This window comes from Dasypus novemcinctus, chromosome 5 (assembly GCF_030445035.2).
Source record: "Dasypus novemcinctus isolate mDasNov1 chromosome 5, mDasNov1.1.hap2, whole genome shotgun sequence".
NCBI lineage: Eukaryota > Metazoa > Chordata > Mammalia > Cingulata > Dasypodidae > Dasypus > Dasypus novemcinctus.
This window is the reverse complement of record NC_080677.1, coordinates 119922685-119939773: the sequence shown is the minus strand read 5'-3', so window position 1 is coordinate 119939773 and position 17089 is coordinate 119922685. Positions and strand designations below refer to the sequence as shown.

The 17089-nt window shown below is 45.0% G+C and overlaps 1 pseudogene; it reads right to left on the bottom strand.

Annotated features, from left to right (window-relative positions):
• Positions 1-202: 202 nt before the first annotated feature.
• On the bottom strand, positions 203-14626 carry LOC131278417 (nuclear cap-binding protein subunit 2 pseudogene; annotated as a pseudogene).
• Positions 14627-17089: the final 2463 nt, after the last annotated feature.

Sequence of the window (17089 nt, the reverse complement as noted above, 5' to 3'; positions counted from 1 at the left end):
CTTAAGACTGAAATTAAAGGCATTCTTTTGGACTCTGTCGTTAATAATTTTCATAAAGGAAAACCATGAAGAAGCTTATAGCTCAGTAGAGACATTGCTCAAAGATTGGTAGAAATGGGCTAGTTTGCAAATCTTCAGTATTGCTCTTCAGCAATTCAGCAGGCCAAGGAGTGAATTTTTCACTGCTGGCGCTCTCACTCTTTCACCAGATTTGTGCTAGTTTTCCATAGCCTCCTCTCCCAGAATCATAGTCTTGCTGATACTCCTCTCATACCTGGCCCCCAGATCGCCCCTGGCCATACTCAGGTCCTCCTTGAAATCTGTGCCCCAGCCTGTGCAAATGGTTCCTTCATCCAGACACGTTCCATTTATGTACTGTGTGGCATTTTCTGCATCTGCTCTTGAATAGTGCTCCACAAAAATAGGCTGTGTTTTGTTTGTTTATTTTTTTCATTTTATCTAGGCCCATAATAATTTCTTTATGTCACCACTTTTGCTGAAGAGTTCATAGATTTGTTCTTCAGTTGTGTAAAAGGAAAAATTTCCGGCCTACAATATACGGCTCTTCTTCAGTAATTTTCCTTGTTCTTCAATGTCACCCTGGCAATGCTGGTCCTGACACTGTCTCAGCTCCACAAAGGAGTCGCTGCACAGTGCCTTCAGGAGGCCACCAGATGTAGGGCAAAGAAGTCCGGCACACTCATTTTTGTAGCGGACTCTGTTTTTGGTTCATATCCATCCACTATCCTTCTATCTTCTTCCTTGCAGAGACCCAATTTTGTTTGAGAATTTATCCCCCAAGTGATTATGCACCCAGGAAAGGGGCTCTACTTTGGGAATGGTTTTCCTTACTCTTAAAAAGAGTTATGCAAGATGAACAGTGTGTTTAGTGCCTCTGGATGTTGTCTTCTGGATGTGCCTCTTCTATAAGCCACTTGGGTTGGCCATTTTGCTCTTTGCAGCCAAACACCCTAACTGGTAACCCTATCCAGCAACCACTCACCATTTATTCTCCTTTGTATGGGAAGCCTAGTTTGTTCTGGACTCCATTCTGCTCTTCACAGCTATTTGATTCAAGGCAGGCAGGTCCTAGACCCAGGGAATGAATAATGACTGGTCTAAGGGGAATTTAGGGAAAGGAAATTATAACTCAGTTCAAGGTCCACATAAGGGACCTAAAATCTCCTATGACTTCCCTAAAAGAAATTAGTATCTCTTATAGCCACAGGACAAAAATTTCTAAAAACCAAACCTGAAGTCTAATCCTGCAACTGGCCAAATTACAACACAAATTGAACTGCCAGTCTCTGAGAGAAGAGAGCCTCTTCTCTTAAAAAGAGTTAGGGCATTGACTGGAAAGGAATGGGACCTAGAAAATTGTGGTGGGGGTGTGCGGGCAGATTCTGACAAAGCTGGGGACCTTGAACTCAGAAATTCTTCCGAACTTTCTTTAACAATAGAAGGATTCCTTCTACCCTTGCCTGGGGAGAGGGTCTTCATCTCCCCTGGCCTGAAGACCCTGCAATGGTCCTCTCTGCAGTGCACTCCTCAGGCCTTAACTCTCACCACCTCTCCTTGTTACTAGACTATACCTTGACTCAAGACCCAACAGGAGAAGGTTCAATACACATCAAAATAATTCATGATTTTTCCAATTTATATGGACATGGGGATGAGTGTGGGAAAGGATCTTAAAAGTGTAGGATGAAGGAATAAGAGGTTGGGTTGGGCAGAATTTATCTATATGAAATCTAAGCAAAAAATATGGAACCAGTGTTAGCTTGAGGGACAGGGGAGAGCTTGTTTGGTTGATTAAAATATGGACCCACTAAATGAAGGGGAAATGCCAAAACTTCTTTGAAATAATGTAGAGGAAGCCATTCGATTACTTGGGAGATGGGAATTTCATGTAAGACCCTATGCATGGGATATGCTTTTCACCAAGGCTGCGAAGAATAAGTTTGAGGTGAATTCCAGCATGCTTGTAAAGCTCTGTGGTAGCTCTTCTTTGCAGGCCAGAAATTCCTGTGGGAACTGTTTCTGTCAACTTGGGATCCTTAAATTAAATGGGTGACATTTAATCACCAATAACAAAGTGAACGTGGTTACTATAATGGACATTGGAGCCTAACCAGTAATGAGACTAGGTGTTTGCAGAGATCTTTAGTGTTGGCCAGTTGATCACAGTGTCCTTAGAACTGAAATAGCTGGTGTACCAGTTTGATATTATTGATGAATTCCAAAAAGAAATATTGGGGTATATTTGTAAATTGATCTTTTCCTCTGGGTGTATTAGAGTGTATTGGATTCAGAGGTTTTACTTTTACTTGATTAAATAATGATTAAGACTTCGCTTGTGCCATGTTAGTAGAATATTTGGCAGAGAAACCACACCGCAGAGAAGGGAGGTTGGAGTTTTGAGCTCGAGCCCAGGAAGTGAACATATAGGAGAAGAATTCAGAGGAATATAGACAGCTCCTTAGACATGGCAAAAGCCCCAGGGAGAGAGACAGAGCTGTTTGTCTGAGAGTCTACAGCTGACCTTGTGGAGAGAGCTCAGCAGCTGAGCCCAGAGAGAAATGAAGCCCCAGGAAGAGAGGAACCCAAGAAGCCTGAACTCTTGGCCGACATCGGCAGCCATCTTGCACTAACATGTGGCAATAGACTTTGGTAAGGGAAGTAACTTATGCTTTATGGCCTTCTAACTGTAAGCTTCTACCCCAAATAAATACTGTTTATAAAATCCAACAGATTTATGGTATTTTGCATCAGCACCCCTTTGGCTGACTAATTCATTTGGGCAGTCTACTAAAGTCAGACTTGATCTGTATAAGTGGGAAATCTCTAGCTCTGGTGAACAGAAATCCAACTCGAATCACCAAAACAGAGTGATATTTTCTCATTCAGTTCCTAGACTTGAGCCACTTCTTAGACCCAGAGTCCCTTGAATGAAGGGCAGGTTACATCCCCTTGAGGGAGGACGCTGGTACACTGCCAAGACTTTATGCTGTTAATCTTCTGACCAGACTTCCCCAAATGACTATGTCTTTCCATTCCACAGAACATCATGCTGGTCCATTATATTGATGATATTACACTAATTAGGTCTGTTGAGCAGAAAGCAGCAACTACTCAAGACACATTGTTAAGATACTAGTATGCCAGAGGATAGAAAAAATGCCCCATAAAAATTCAGGGACCTGACAGCTTGGTGGATATTACAGGGGTCTGGGACATGTCAAGGTATCCCTTCCAAGGTGGAAGACAAATTGCTGTATCTGTTCCCTCCTCCATTAAAATGTACAATGCCTAGAGGAACTCTTTGGATGTTGGAGGCAACATATACTTCATTTGGATGTGTTCTCCAATGCATTTACCCAGTGATCTGAAAAACTGCTCATTTTGAGTGGTGTCCAGAATAAGAGAAGGCTCTGTAGGGGGTCCCTGCTATGCAAACTCCTCTGTCACTTGAGTCATGTGACCTAACAGATTCAGTGGCACTTGAGCAGTCAGTAGCAGATAGGAATGCTGAATGCATCCTTGGCAGGTCCCTGTAAGTGAATCATAGCAGATCCTAGGATTTTAGAGCAAAGTTTTGTTATGTGAATAACTGCTCATCTTTTGAGAAATAGCTTTTGGCTTGCTACTGGGCTTTAACAGAGACTGAGAACTTAACCATGAACCACTAAGTTACCAAGTTACCATGCAACATTAAATGTCAATCATGAACTGGATGTTGTCTAACTCCCCAAGCCGTGAAGTTTGGCATGCACAGCAGCACTCCATCACCAAATGGGAGGGGCGTAAGAGCCTGAGCTGAGGTAGGACATGAAGCCATAAGTAAGTTACAAAAGGAAGTGGCTTAGATTCCCAAGACCTCTGCTCCTGCTACAATGACTTCCTCTCTCAACTTGCACCTGTGGGTTCATTGGGATTTCCCTGTGGCCAGTTGACTGAAGCAGACAAACCTTAGTTGACTGAAGCCAACAACCCACAATATGTAGATATCATCCAAAAGTGGACAGCTGCAGCATTAAAATCCCACAGTGAATGGAGTTGCTGGACAGTAATGAAAGAAAATACTCCCATTGGGTGGAACTTTACCAGTTCACCTGTTTGTTCATTTTGCCTGAAAGAAGAGCTGGCCAGAGGTATGGGTCTACATCAGTTCATGGGCTGTGGCTAAGAGTTTGGCTTTTTGGTCAGTGACTTGGAAGAAGCACCGTTGGAAAAGTCATGACGAAGAGGTTTGGAGAACAGGTGTATGGATAGACTTCACTGAATGGTAACGAAAGGGTGATCTCAGTAGAGGAGGGTTTTAACAATCAAATGGAGATAATGAATCCTTCTGTGGATATCCATCAGCCTCCTCCAGTCATTCCAGTTATCACAAATGATGGGGATAAAGGTTAAATTAAGCATGGGCTGAGCTACATAGACTTTCACCAAACAAGACTGATTTGGCTACAGTCACTACTGGGTGCTCAGTCTTCCAACAAAGAGACCAACACTGAACCCTGATATTGCATCATTTTCTGGACTGGGGGGGTCAGCTAGCTACCTGGTAGTAGGTTGATTACATTGGACTACTTCCACCAAAAAAAGGGAAGTGTCTATTCCTGGAATAGGCACTCTGGTTATGGATTTGCTTCTCTGCTAGCAATGCTTCTGCCTAAACTACCATCCATAGACTTACAAAATGGCTTTCTAGTTGACTGATTGGTGATCCCATCTATGATCTTTCAGCTTCCCTCCTGGACTTTCACCTCCCCAAATGTAAGGTCTAGCTCCTATAATAAATTCCTTGCTTGTTAACTCAGGGGTTGGCAGGCTATGGCTCATGGGTCAAAACAGCCTACTTCCTATTTTTGTAAATCAAGTTTTATTGGAACACAGCTGCACCTGTTCATTTATGTATTAACTATAGCTGCATTTAGGCAGAGTTGAATAGATATTACAGAGACTGTATGGTCTCCAAAGCCTAAAATATTTATTATGTGGCCCTTAAAGATGTTTGCCAAACTCTGCCACTCACAGTGGATCTGCTCTGACTGATACATAGGGCTAACCCAAATATCAATGAGAAGGGGAAATATACTCCACCTCTAGTGAGAAGAACTATATAATGTTACAAGGTGAAGGCATGGATGCAGGGAGGGTTGAAGAATTAGGAAAAATAGTACACCCTACCACATATGCTAATTTAAATTTTAAGTCTATTTATTTTTATTTGAATTTTACAGAAGAAAGTGAAATTGAAGAAATTTCTAAACTTAAGATAAATGTTTCTTCACTTCAAGAGATAGTAGTTCCTAGGAAACAGATGTGGCTCAAGCAATTGAGCTCCCACCTACCACATGTGAGGTCCCGGGTTCAGTTCCTGGTGCCTACCAAAGAAGACAAGCAAGACAGTGAGTTGATGTGATGGACTGGTGTGGTGAGCTGATGCAACAAGAGCCACAAGGAGGAAAACATAATGAGTGACCCAACAAAGCAGGGAGTGGAGGTGGCTCAATTGATTAGGTGCCTCCCTCCCACATGGTAGGTTCCAGGTTTGTTTCCCCATGCCTCCTAAAAAGGAAGATGAGCACACAACAAACAGACACAGCAAGTGCAAACAACGAAGGGGTGGAGAGAAATAAATAAAATAAATCTTAAAAAAAATAGAGTAGTTCCTAAAATATCCTTCTAAGGTCAAAAATAAAAAAGTTTATTAACACCATTAGAGGTTGAATTCATTATAGTTTTTTAAAACCATGTTTCAATTTTAGACAGAGTTGGTTTATTCCAAGTTATGAGATGAAGTGATTAATACTGTTTCATTGCCTTTCTTTTTTTTTTTTAATTATTTATTTATTTTTTTAATTACATTATGAAAAATATGAGGTCCCATTCAACCCCACCGCCCCCGCCCCCCACTCCCCCCACAGCAACACTCTCTCCCATCATCGTGACACATCCATTGCACCTGGTAAGTTCATCTCTGAGCATCACTGCACCCCATAGTCAATGGTCCACATCATAGCCCAGACTCTCTCACGTTCCATCCAGTGGGCCCTGGGGGGATCTATAATGTCCCGTAATTGTCCGTGAAGCACTATCCAGGACAACTCCACGTCCCGAAAACGCCTCCACATCTCATCTCTTCCTCCCGTTCCCCACACCCAGCAGCCACCATGGCTACTGTTCCCACACCCATTCCACATTTTCTCTGTGGACATTGGATTGGTTGTGTCCATTGCACATCTATGTCAAGTGAGGGCTTAGATTCCATATGGGTACTGGATGCACTCCTCCCGCTTCCAGTTGTAGACACTCTAGGCTCCATGTTGTTCATTGCCTTTCTTCTCCCCTCAGCTCATCTCCCAATTTTTGCTTATATTATTTTTCCTGTAGTCCTAGTTGTCTATTTAAATGGATTCAGTGCCCACCATTTATTCCTCTGCATGACTTCTCCATTCTAGAGTTGTTTATTCAAATCCTCTTTTGGCTATATTTTGATTTCATCATAAAACTTCTTTTAAAAGAAGAACTCACAGTTACTGTAATCTCTGAATTACTTCATGTTTGAAAATGTCTGCCTGTTGCTTCTATGTTAATTTAACTTTTTTCTCTCAAATATTTTTTTTTTCAGAAGGTACTGGGAATTGAACCCAGGACCTGGTGCATGGGAAGCAGATGCTCAGTGGCTGAGCTACATCCACTTGCCATCAAACACTTCTTTTCGGGGGTGGGGGTTCCCAAGTTTTAGTCAACGACTCATACAAAATATTCCAGGATATGTGAGTTTTAATCCTCATCTTCCTCCTTTTCTTCATCCTGGTTGATCTGGAAGTAAAAGTAATTCACAGCTTTCTTTATTGTTAGCAACCATGTGCAACCGATCACATAGATTATTCTTCTCCAAATATTTTTTTGGTGAGATATCTCAAATACCTTTTAGAAAGGCCACCTCTGAGGTTACAGTAATCTTTCTCTTGCTCCTTTCAATGGTTACGACCCCTCCACCAAGATCACCAGCATTTCCATTAATTTTGATACTTTCTTGTAGAAACGGCTCAAAATTGGCAGCATCCATGATTCCATCTTCTACTGGGTGGGTACAGTCAAGAGTGAACTTCAGAACTTGCTTCTTTTTTTGCCCCCCTTCACCACAAGCTTTTTCATGGGTACCATGGTGGCAGTGGAGGCAGAAAGGACATCAAACACTTTTATTTATTAATTTTTAAAGCTTTATTTCCACCCCCTCCCCACCCCCCGTTGTTTTGCAGTTGCTGTCTGTGTCCACTTGCTGTGTGCTTGTCTTCTTTTTAAGAGATACCAGGGACCAATCCTGGGACCTTCCATGTGGGAGGGAGGTGCCCATTGGCTTCAGCCACCTCCACTTTCCCACCAAACACTTTTTTTTTAAAGATTTATTTATTTATTTCTCTCCCCTCCCCCCCACCCGGGTTGTCTGTTCTCTGTGTCTATTCACTGTGTCTTGTTTCTTCGTCTGCTTCTGTTGTCAGCGGCACGGGAATCTGTGTCTCTTTTTGTTGCGTCATCTTGTTGTGTCAGCTCTCCATATGGGTGGTGCCATTCTTAGGCAGGCTGCACTTTCTTTCGCTCTGGGCGGCTCTCCTTATGGGGTGCACTCATTGCGCGTGGGGCTCCCCTACTCAGGGGACACCCCTGCGTGGCACGGCCCTCTGCGCGCATCAGTGCTGTGCATGGGCCACTTCCACACAGGTCAAGGAGGCCCGGGGTTTGAACCGCAGACCTCCCATGTGGTAGACGGACGCCCTAACCACTGGGCCAAGTCTGTTTCCCCACCAAACACTTTTAAAGTCATTTTTTTTTTTTGTCCTGTGGCACTGGATATTGTTCTAAGGAGAGTCGGAGGCCAGTCTAATTTTTTCCTCCTTTAAAAGTGACCTTTTGTGTGTGTGTGTGTGCGTGCATGTGTGTTTGTCATCAGAGGGGTGTGTGGGAGTTAAAAGTGTAGGGAAATAGGGAATTAATGCATAATGTGTGCAAGGTTTCTATTTGGTGTGATGGGAAAGTTCTGGTGAGGAATGGTGAATGTGGTTAATCTCACTGAATTGTATGCTTGAGAGTGGTTGATATGGAAAATTTTATGCTATATATATATATTTCCACAATTTAAAGAAAAAGAGGCTAAAGAGACAAAACATTGAATGAAACATTTAAAAGAAAATAAAGAAGAAAAAAAGAGGCAATACAATTAAATGCTACACATAATCCTGAACTAGTGGAGGAGAAAGGGCCCAAAAGACATTATTGGGACAACTGAAAAAAAAAAAGGGAAAATAGACTGTTAAATTTCTTGGACTTGATAACTGTTCCTAAGGCGGTTACATATGTGAATATCCTTGTTCTTTGGAGATGTAGATGGGAGCCTTAAGTGTTCAAGGAGCATGATGTATACATGATGTTTTAGTTTCCTATCTACTAAAACGAATACCATGCAATGGACTGGCTGAGCAATGGGAATTTAAAGGCTCACGATTTCAGAGGCTGGAAGGCTTGCTCCCCCCTGGGCTCAGTATCCTCTGGCTGGCCGGCAATCTTTGGGTTTTCTTTCGTCACATGGCAATGCGTGGGATGGCGTCTTCTCCTGTCTCTTCTCGGTTCCATTGACTTCCAGCTTCTCGCTGCTCTGCATGGCTTCTTTTTCTGTCTGACTTTTACTCAGTTTATAAAGGATTCCAGTAGTCTGGATTAAAGCCAAACCTGATTCATTTGGGCCACACCTTAAGCGAAATAACATCTTGAAGAGATCTTATTTACAGTGGCTTCACTCCCATCTGAATGTGGGCCGAGACAAGAACATGTCCAAACTGGGGGTGGGGGGTAGGTGGGGGGCTCACAATTCAATCGACCACAAACCTACTCTCAAATGTTTTGAAAATAGATAAATAGATGGATGGATGGACAGAAGAGACAGACAGACAGGAAAATAGATAGATAGATAGATAGATAGATAGATAGATAGATAGATAGATAGATAGATAGATAGATAGATAGATAGATAGATAGATAGATAGATAAAATGATTTGGCAAATGTGACAAAATGTTAAAAGTTGGTGGATCTGGGTATCTGGTGGGTAGTAGTTGGAGTTCTCTGTATGGGTTTGTATTATTTTTGCAACTGTCCTGTAAGTTTGAAGTTTTTTCACAATAAAGATTTTTTAAAAAAGTGGCTGGTTTTAATTTTTTCCTTCTACTAGAATGTCTTGTTTTGTTTTGTTTTTTTCAACTCTTTGAGGCTCAGAAACTCAAATAGAATATGTTGATGTCAATGATACTAAGCAATTTTTCCTGGCACATACAGCATCTCTTCAATCTTCAGAGTGAATTTTTCATTCAAGTCAGAGTAATTTTCCTATGTCTCAATACTTTTAAGTTACATTTAAAAAATGTTTATTGTGGTAGCATAACATCAGATTTGCCATTTTAACCATCCATTTTTAAGTGGTATTAATTTCATTTACAATGTTGTGCTATCCTCATTATCAAAACAATGCCAATTGTTTTGAAATGTTTTCTTATCAACCAAAACAGAAACTCTGTACTCATTAAGCAATAACTTTCCATTCCTTCAGTCCCTGGGAACCTGTACTCTACTCTCTGAGTCTATTTGCTTATTCTTCATCGAAAAAAAAAAAAGTGGAATCATATAATATCTGCCCTTTTGTGTCTCACTTATTTCACTTAGCAGAACAATATTCCATCGTATGTATGTACTGCAATTTCTTTATTCATTTGTCAGTGGCATGTGTTATTTCCACCTTTTGGCCATGGTGATTAATGCGTCTATGAACATCAGTGTGCAGATAGCTGTTTGAGTCCCTGCTTTCAAGTCTTCGAGATACACCCCTAGGAGTGGAATTGCCAGGTCATACTGTAATTCTATGCTTAACTTTTTGAGGAACTGCCAAACTATTCTCCCCAGCAGCTGCACCATTTACATTTCCACCAGCAAGGCATGGGGGTTCATATTTCTCCACATCTCTACAACATTGTTATTCACTGTTGTTTTGATAATAACTATCCTCGTGGGTGTGAAGGGGCCCCTTGGACTTCTTGCAGAACTGCTGGTTCATCCCTAAGTCTGCCTAACTCAGGACTGGAACTGGTTCACAAGACTGCTCAAGATTGTGTCCATTTTCCTGCTAGTCCCTGTCGCGTTTCCAGAAGTAGGAGCCATGCTATTTTCCATCATCTGCCCTGCCGCACAAAATATCCCAATTCCTTCAGCTCTTCTGCATGCTCCCAGGCTCCTCTCCCCACACACGTAGAACAGTACATAGAGTTGTTCTCCTTGTGCTGATAGTCTCTTGTAATTAGAGCGCCGATTTTAACATACTTTGACCAAGCCTGAAATGAGGGAGAGAGAAAAAAGATCGGATGGTTAGAGTGTCACATGAGTTGACGAAAGGAGAAAACGGTAGGGTTTTTCTGCAGGCATAGTCCTTTAAGGCAAGTGTGCTTTAATACAATGGACTGGTTTTGAGTCCCTCTGACATGAAAAGGCATCCTGCTTCCCACATTCAGCAGGGGCTGTCCCCCCTCTTTGTTTCATCACTTAATGTTTACTTTATCAAAAGGTAGCTTGAGTTTTCCTTCTAATAGGAGGATTCCCTTCCCTTTTCATTAAAACTTTAAAAAATTGATATGAAATTCATCCTTTTAACTGTACAATTCATTGGTTTTTAGCACTATTCACCGAGTTGTGTGATCATAACCACTATCTAATCCCAGAACATTTTCACTACCCCAGAATGAAACCTTATATTCATCAGCAGTCACTCTTCATTCCACCACCCCCCCTTCCCTGGCAACTGCTAATCCACTTTCTGTTTCTATGGATTTGCCCGTCTGGACATTTCATATAAATGGAATCATACAATATGTCTGCCCCTCTCTTTTAAGCTCTGCCTTATTATGGGAAATAACTATTTCATTTTAAAGTAGGTTTACTGTGACAAGGGCCAGCCTTTGAGGGCAACCCTCATTGGCTTCTCTGAATCTCAATGTTAGAAATCCTGACGTAGGGTGCAAATCCCCAGTGAGACTGCTGTGGTATTTGGCCAGGGAACTTGAGAGTTGGGCTCTTGACCAGCCACTGCAACCTGGGAAGCCCTCAGGGTGTAGCATACAAGCATTGAACCTCAAAAACTCAACTATTCATGCTCAGAAAGACAGAGAGGACCTGGGACGCAGCTCGATGAACAGCGCAGGCAGTTCTGAGCATGTGGCCCTGAGGGACAGCGTGAGGGGAGACAGACCCATGGGCTCCTCAGAGCGTGAGCATCTCTCCCTGCAGAGTGGGATTCTGGCTTGTCGAGGCATTCGTGTGCTGCACACCCCAGGCCCCAATTACCAGCAGCCCTTCTCCTGCCATCCTCGTGGAGACGCAGCGGCCTGCTCAGCCCTGGAGGAAGTGTCGAGCCCTGGCCTTACGGAAGGGTGCCAATAGGAAGATCAAAGGGGATCTTGAACGTATGGACTTGCTTTTTCTTACCTTTAGAGCCCCCTCCCCTCAGAAGACGAAACCAGACCACGGAACACCGGACACTAGCTGGCGTTCCTATCCCAAACCCCGGAGAGATGGGCCTCACCATGGGGAAGATGTCCTCTTCCTGGGGTGGACACGCACACACAGCGTCTGGACCAAAGCATGTTAAAAAAAAAAAGTAAAGAAAAGAAAAGAAAAAACGGAGCCCTTCAAAGTGTCAGGCACTGTTTTGAGTACCCATAGGTCACAGGCCACAGGCCAGAGGATACCTTGTTTATTTCTGTCTCAGTCTGCTTGAAAGAAAGAGCAAGGCGTGTGCACGGAACCCAGCAGCCCAGTTTAGTTATGCCTCCTCTGTAAGTGCTGTGCTCTTTAAAAGCGTGGGTTTTGTTGGGTGATACTTTGTGCAAGTGAGGTCATCAGAAGCACAAAGACAGAGCCCTAACACGGAGGGCGTTCAGCAGGGACAAGACTGCAGGCCACTTCCCAGCGACCCTGACCTCTGGACGCCGCCCCCCCTCCTGCCACAGGGGTCCACCTTATCCTCTTGGGGACACACAATTAGCCTACTGGGGAACCCGAGCTGGGTTATTATCCCCATGTACGTGCGAGGAAATTGAGACTTCTGAAGGTGGTGCAGAGACGGTCCTGGGGTCTCATGGCAAGTGAGCACTGAGTGCCGCTCCCGGGGACCTGTTCACCTGTTTCACCAGCTGCAGCCGGGGGAAGGAGCCAACTGGGGAGGAGTAAGTCCAGGGACCAGAGGGCCGACCCCCCCTCAGGGCTCTGGGTGCAGCCGCCCCTCCTCACTCAGCTGGGGTCCCTCCTTGCATCTTAGACACAGCCAGCTGCTCAGGAGCGGGCGGTGGGGGAAAGGGCCTCTTTGAAATCTAGGAGGAGCCCAGCTGCCCCATATGAAAGGCTGGAGGTCAAGTCTTTGTGGTACTGGGGAAGTGCGGTGAGGGGCTTCCAGCAGCACCAGTTTTGTTACAGGAGGTCTGGATTTAAGCAGGTACTGGGGTCCCAAAGAAGTTACCCCCTAACTGAAATTTTAGAAAGCAATGCAGAGAGGTCCTTTTGTCATAATAATAAAACCTGAATTTTAAAATGTCAAACTCTTTTTTTTAAAAACAGGGAACCCACCTAGACTATCGCCTTAAAGAATTTCTAATAGTTCATTGTTTTCCTGCTAAGCATAGTAGTTCATAAAGGCCTTTGTTAAAAATGTTTTTTTTTAATTCCAGCAGTGTGTAAGAAAATGGAAAGGCTCAAATATATTTATTAAAAAGTCCATACCACCACCAAAGAGAAAACTGTTCACATTCAGGTGTTGTTTCTAGGCATATTTAATTCTCTTAGGAAATTGGGAACATATTGTACAGACAGTTTCGTTTTTCCTTCTGCTTCTTATACCGTATATCCTAACAACGTCTATTACTGTAAAATTAGGTTGCTGGTGGTGAGGGGAGTGTGGTGCCTCCTTAGGGGCAGCCCAGGACTCCAGATTCCAAGGAGAGCAGGAGCTAAACCCCGTCGGGGCCACGTACCCCGCTTTGGTCCACTCTGCACACGCGGATTGGGCCAGGGCTCTTGGGGTCAGCTGAGTGTCAGGTTATCACCAGCACTGGGCTGAGCAGTGCACCACGACAGCAGTAGATTGAAGGGAGACCGATCTTTAGGCAGAGAGAAGAAGGTGTTGGCTTAGCAGGGTGCCCTGCAGGCTAGAGTGAGCCGGGAGGGCCAGCCAGGATGCGGAGGGAAGGGGCCTGCAGCTGCACAAAGGGAGGGCAGGGGCCCCTCAAGGCAGTGGAGGAGGAGCACTGGCAACTGCTGCCCGACCTTGACACCCTCCTCACTCCCCTCCTGCTTCTGAGCATCTGCCAGGGACTGTGCTCCAGGCCAGCGGGGAGCGCAGAAAGGAGGCGAGGCGCTCCCCCAGGCACAGCCGCTCTGCCGCCAGGTGTGTTTGCTCCTGAGTATCCCCAGGGCCCCCTCGCCCTGCAACTCCTTTCCCTGAACCTTATTTAACACGTCAACCTCGCCCCAATATTCCCATCCCTCTTCCCTGCTTTATTTTTCCTCTTTATAACTTATTCCCTTCTATTATACTGGAAAATCTATTCTTTATTTGGTTTCTTGCCTGTCTGCCTCCACTAGCATGAGGGCAGGCATTTTTGTCTTTTGTTCATCCATTTATCTTTGGCTTAGCACGTAGTAGAAGCTCAATAAATAGTTAGTGAATGAATAAATACGACTCTTGCCTATGCTCAGAAACGAACCACTGCTCAGATGAGAACTAATAAATTCACATTGACCACTGCTTTATGATTTTCTTGGCCAACGTCTAGAAACATCTAGACGTTACTCGTCCACTCAGAAAATACTTATTGAGAGTTTACTACATGCCAGGCACCGCTCTCCATGGTAAGAGTACAGCAGTAAACAAAACCAAGAGAACAAACGAGATGATAAAGAAATAGCTTGTAGGGAAACGGACTTTGGCCCAGTGGTTAGGGCGTCCGTCTACCACATGGGAGGTCCGCGGTTCAGGCCCCGGGCCTCCTTGACCCGTGTGGAGCTGGCCCATGCGCAGTGCTGATGCGCGCAAGGAGTGCCCTGCCACATAGGGGTGTCCCCCGCGTAGGGGAGCCCCACGCGCAAGGAGTGCACCCATGAGGACAGCGGCCCAGCGCGAAGGAGGGAACAGCCTGCCCAGGAATGGCGCCGCCCACACTTCCCGCGCCGCTGATGACGGCAGGAGCGGACAAAGAAACAAGACGCAGCAAAAAGACACAGAAAACAGACAACCGGGGGAGGGGAGGGGAATTAAATAAATAAAAATAAATCTTTAAAAAAAAAAAAAAAAGCAATAGCTTGTAATATAATGTCCAGTGGTTAAAAGCGCTATGAAAAGTTAAGGAATTGTGAATGTTGGCGCTACCTCTGCTGTGAATCATCAAACCAACCCCAACTTAGTGGACTGAAGCAACAGTTGCATGCTATCACTCGCGGTTCTGCGGTTCGCCGGGCTCCCTGGGCTGGGTCTTGCCGGGGACCTCGCAGGTGGCTGAGGTCAGATGTGGCCCCGCCGGGCTGGACATCGAGACGGGCCACTCATTGGCTGCGCCTGCTGTCGACTGTCAGCTGGGAGCTCGGCTGGCTGTTGACCAGAGCACCTTCTTGGGGCTCCGCTGGGCGGGGTGGCCTCTCGCAGCATGGCAGCTGGCTTCTCTCCAAGAGCAAATGTTCCAAGGGGCAGGAAGCAGAAGCGGCTGGGACAGTTAAGGGCTGTGCCCAGAATTGGTCCGCATCTCGTTCACCATATTCTCTTATCCCAGCAGTCACAGGGCCCACCCAGCCACACGGGCTGGAGAAGGAGCATGTGGGCCTGAACCCTGGCAGACGTCGGCAGCCATCTTGCCCCAACACGAGGCAATAGACTTTGGTGACGGAAGTAACTTATGCTTTATGGCCTGGTAACTGCAAGCTTCTACCCCAAATAAATACCCTTTATAAAAGCCAACAGATTTCTGAAATCTTGCATCAGCATCCCTTTGGCTGACCAGTGCAATACTTAATGGCGATCCCAGGATGACAGCTGTGCACCAGCTGACAAGGGCAGCCAGGTCAGACCAGAGCAGTGTGTCAAAGAGACGGACATGAGGAAGGGTGTCCTCATTAAGATGCCCAGGTGGGCCTGGTCCAGACAGATTCGAACCTGCCTTTGTCTTGTTTTTTCCTTGTACAGGTAAAGTACCTGCTTTTCATGTGCCCCTGGATCAGATGAGTCACTCATTTCACCCTGAGTATGCTCTGCTTTGCTGGCCTTCTGAGTACCAAAGGTAAGCCATAGTTACACATAGTTATCTATATGTGTAACAAATTACCCCAAAACCTAGTGGCTTAAAGAACACACCTTTACACATTTCTGTATAACACAGTTTCTGTGGGTCAGGAATCTGAACATGGCTTAGCTTGGTGCCTCTGGCTCAGGGTCTCTGATGAAGTTGCAGCCAAACTGTCAGCTGGGGCTGCAGTTTTCCATGAAGGCTAGACAAGGGGATCTGCTTCCAGACTCACTCAAGTGGTTATTAGCAGCTTAGTTGCTCTTTGGCTGTTGGCCAGAGGCTCCCTCAGTTCCTTGCCACATGGACCTCTTCACAGGGCAGCTTACAACAGAGCAGCTAGCTTTTCTCAGAGCAAGCAAGCAAGCGAGACTGTGTACCCACGATGGAAGCCACAGTCTTTTTAAGAACCTAATCTCAGAAGTGTCCTGTCACTTCTGCTGTATTCTTTTCATTATAAGTGAGTCACTATGTCCAGCCCACACTAAAAGGTAGAGGATTCCCCAAAGTGGCAGAATCACTGGGGGCCATGTAGGGGCTGTCGGCTCTACTGTGTGAACTTTCAGGAACAAAATGCAGCCCTCACCCCACCACATCCCTGCCAGATGTCCAATCTTGTCCACACGACAGCCTTGCCAGATGCCCTAATTCTTGTGAGCTCCAAGTTTCCAAGACTCACTGTCCCCACTGCCTTCTTCTTGTCTCCACTGTCTTCCTCTATGACCTGGAGACACTGTTCAGAATACCTCATCCTTGGGACCTTCATCTAGGAGTTGGCAACACTGTCCTCTTACCCAGCTAGGTTTGTGGTTAGTACTCAGATTTTCAGAACTAAATACTACTTGGTTAGGTAGACAGAGTTAGCTGGTAAAGCAGCTTTAAAGGTAAGAAAATGATGAACATGAAAACCAGCCAAGTGGTTACCTCTTTGGGGGAGAGAGGAGGATATGATTCCGGGGGGACCCACATGGGGCTCCTAAAGTTCTACTAATGCTCTATTTCTTACCCTGGGTGTTGAGTACACAGGTGTTGGCTTAATTTTTTCCAACTGTACATGTGTGTTTTATATAATAAATGATTTCACAATAAAAAAATAACAAAAAAGGAACACCTAGCAACCAGCTGGATTTTAAGATAAGTTCAGTTTGAGCACAGTTGGCTATGGGTTTGCTTTGTGTACAAAAGGGACTGCTGGGAGAAGTCACCATCTGCACATCTTTGGGGATGTGGATGAAAGGATTTTCTGGGTTAAAGCTTCAACATCATAGATAATGGGATACAACAAGTAGCACCAGGGCTGTAGAAGCTTCATATCTTTCAAGTTGAATGTTTCATGTGATTGTAGACCAGACAATGTCCTAGCAGGTGCAATGTCAACAAGAAGATGAGCTGCCCTTCTTTCCCAGGTGCAGCAGGCTGTGCACCAGGAGCATACCTTCCTGTATGGAAAGCAGCCAGAGTTACGGTCTTTGACCTGATGGGGGATGTTTGGGGAATAGTTAAACAAGACACCCATCTACCTCAAACTGGGCAAGGTCTGAGCAGCCCCACCATGTCCAAGATGCTCATTACAACCCAAGACTAAGTCTGTTGATGACCCTGGGAAACTTTCAGGAGAAAGTGCTCATCAAGGTTAGCTCCATCAAGAAACTGGTTTAGACAGAGGAGCAAGTGGTGGGGACAAGATAACCCCCATCTGACCATGGTGTCCTGAAACTT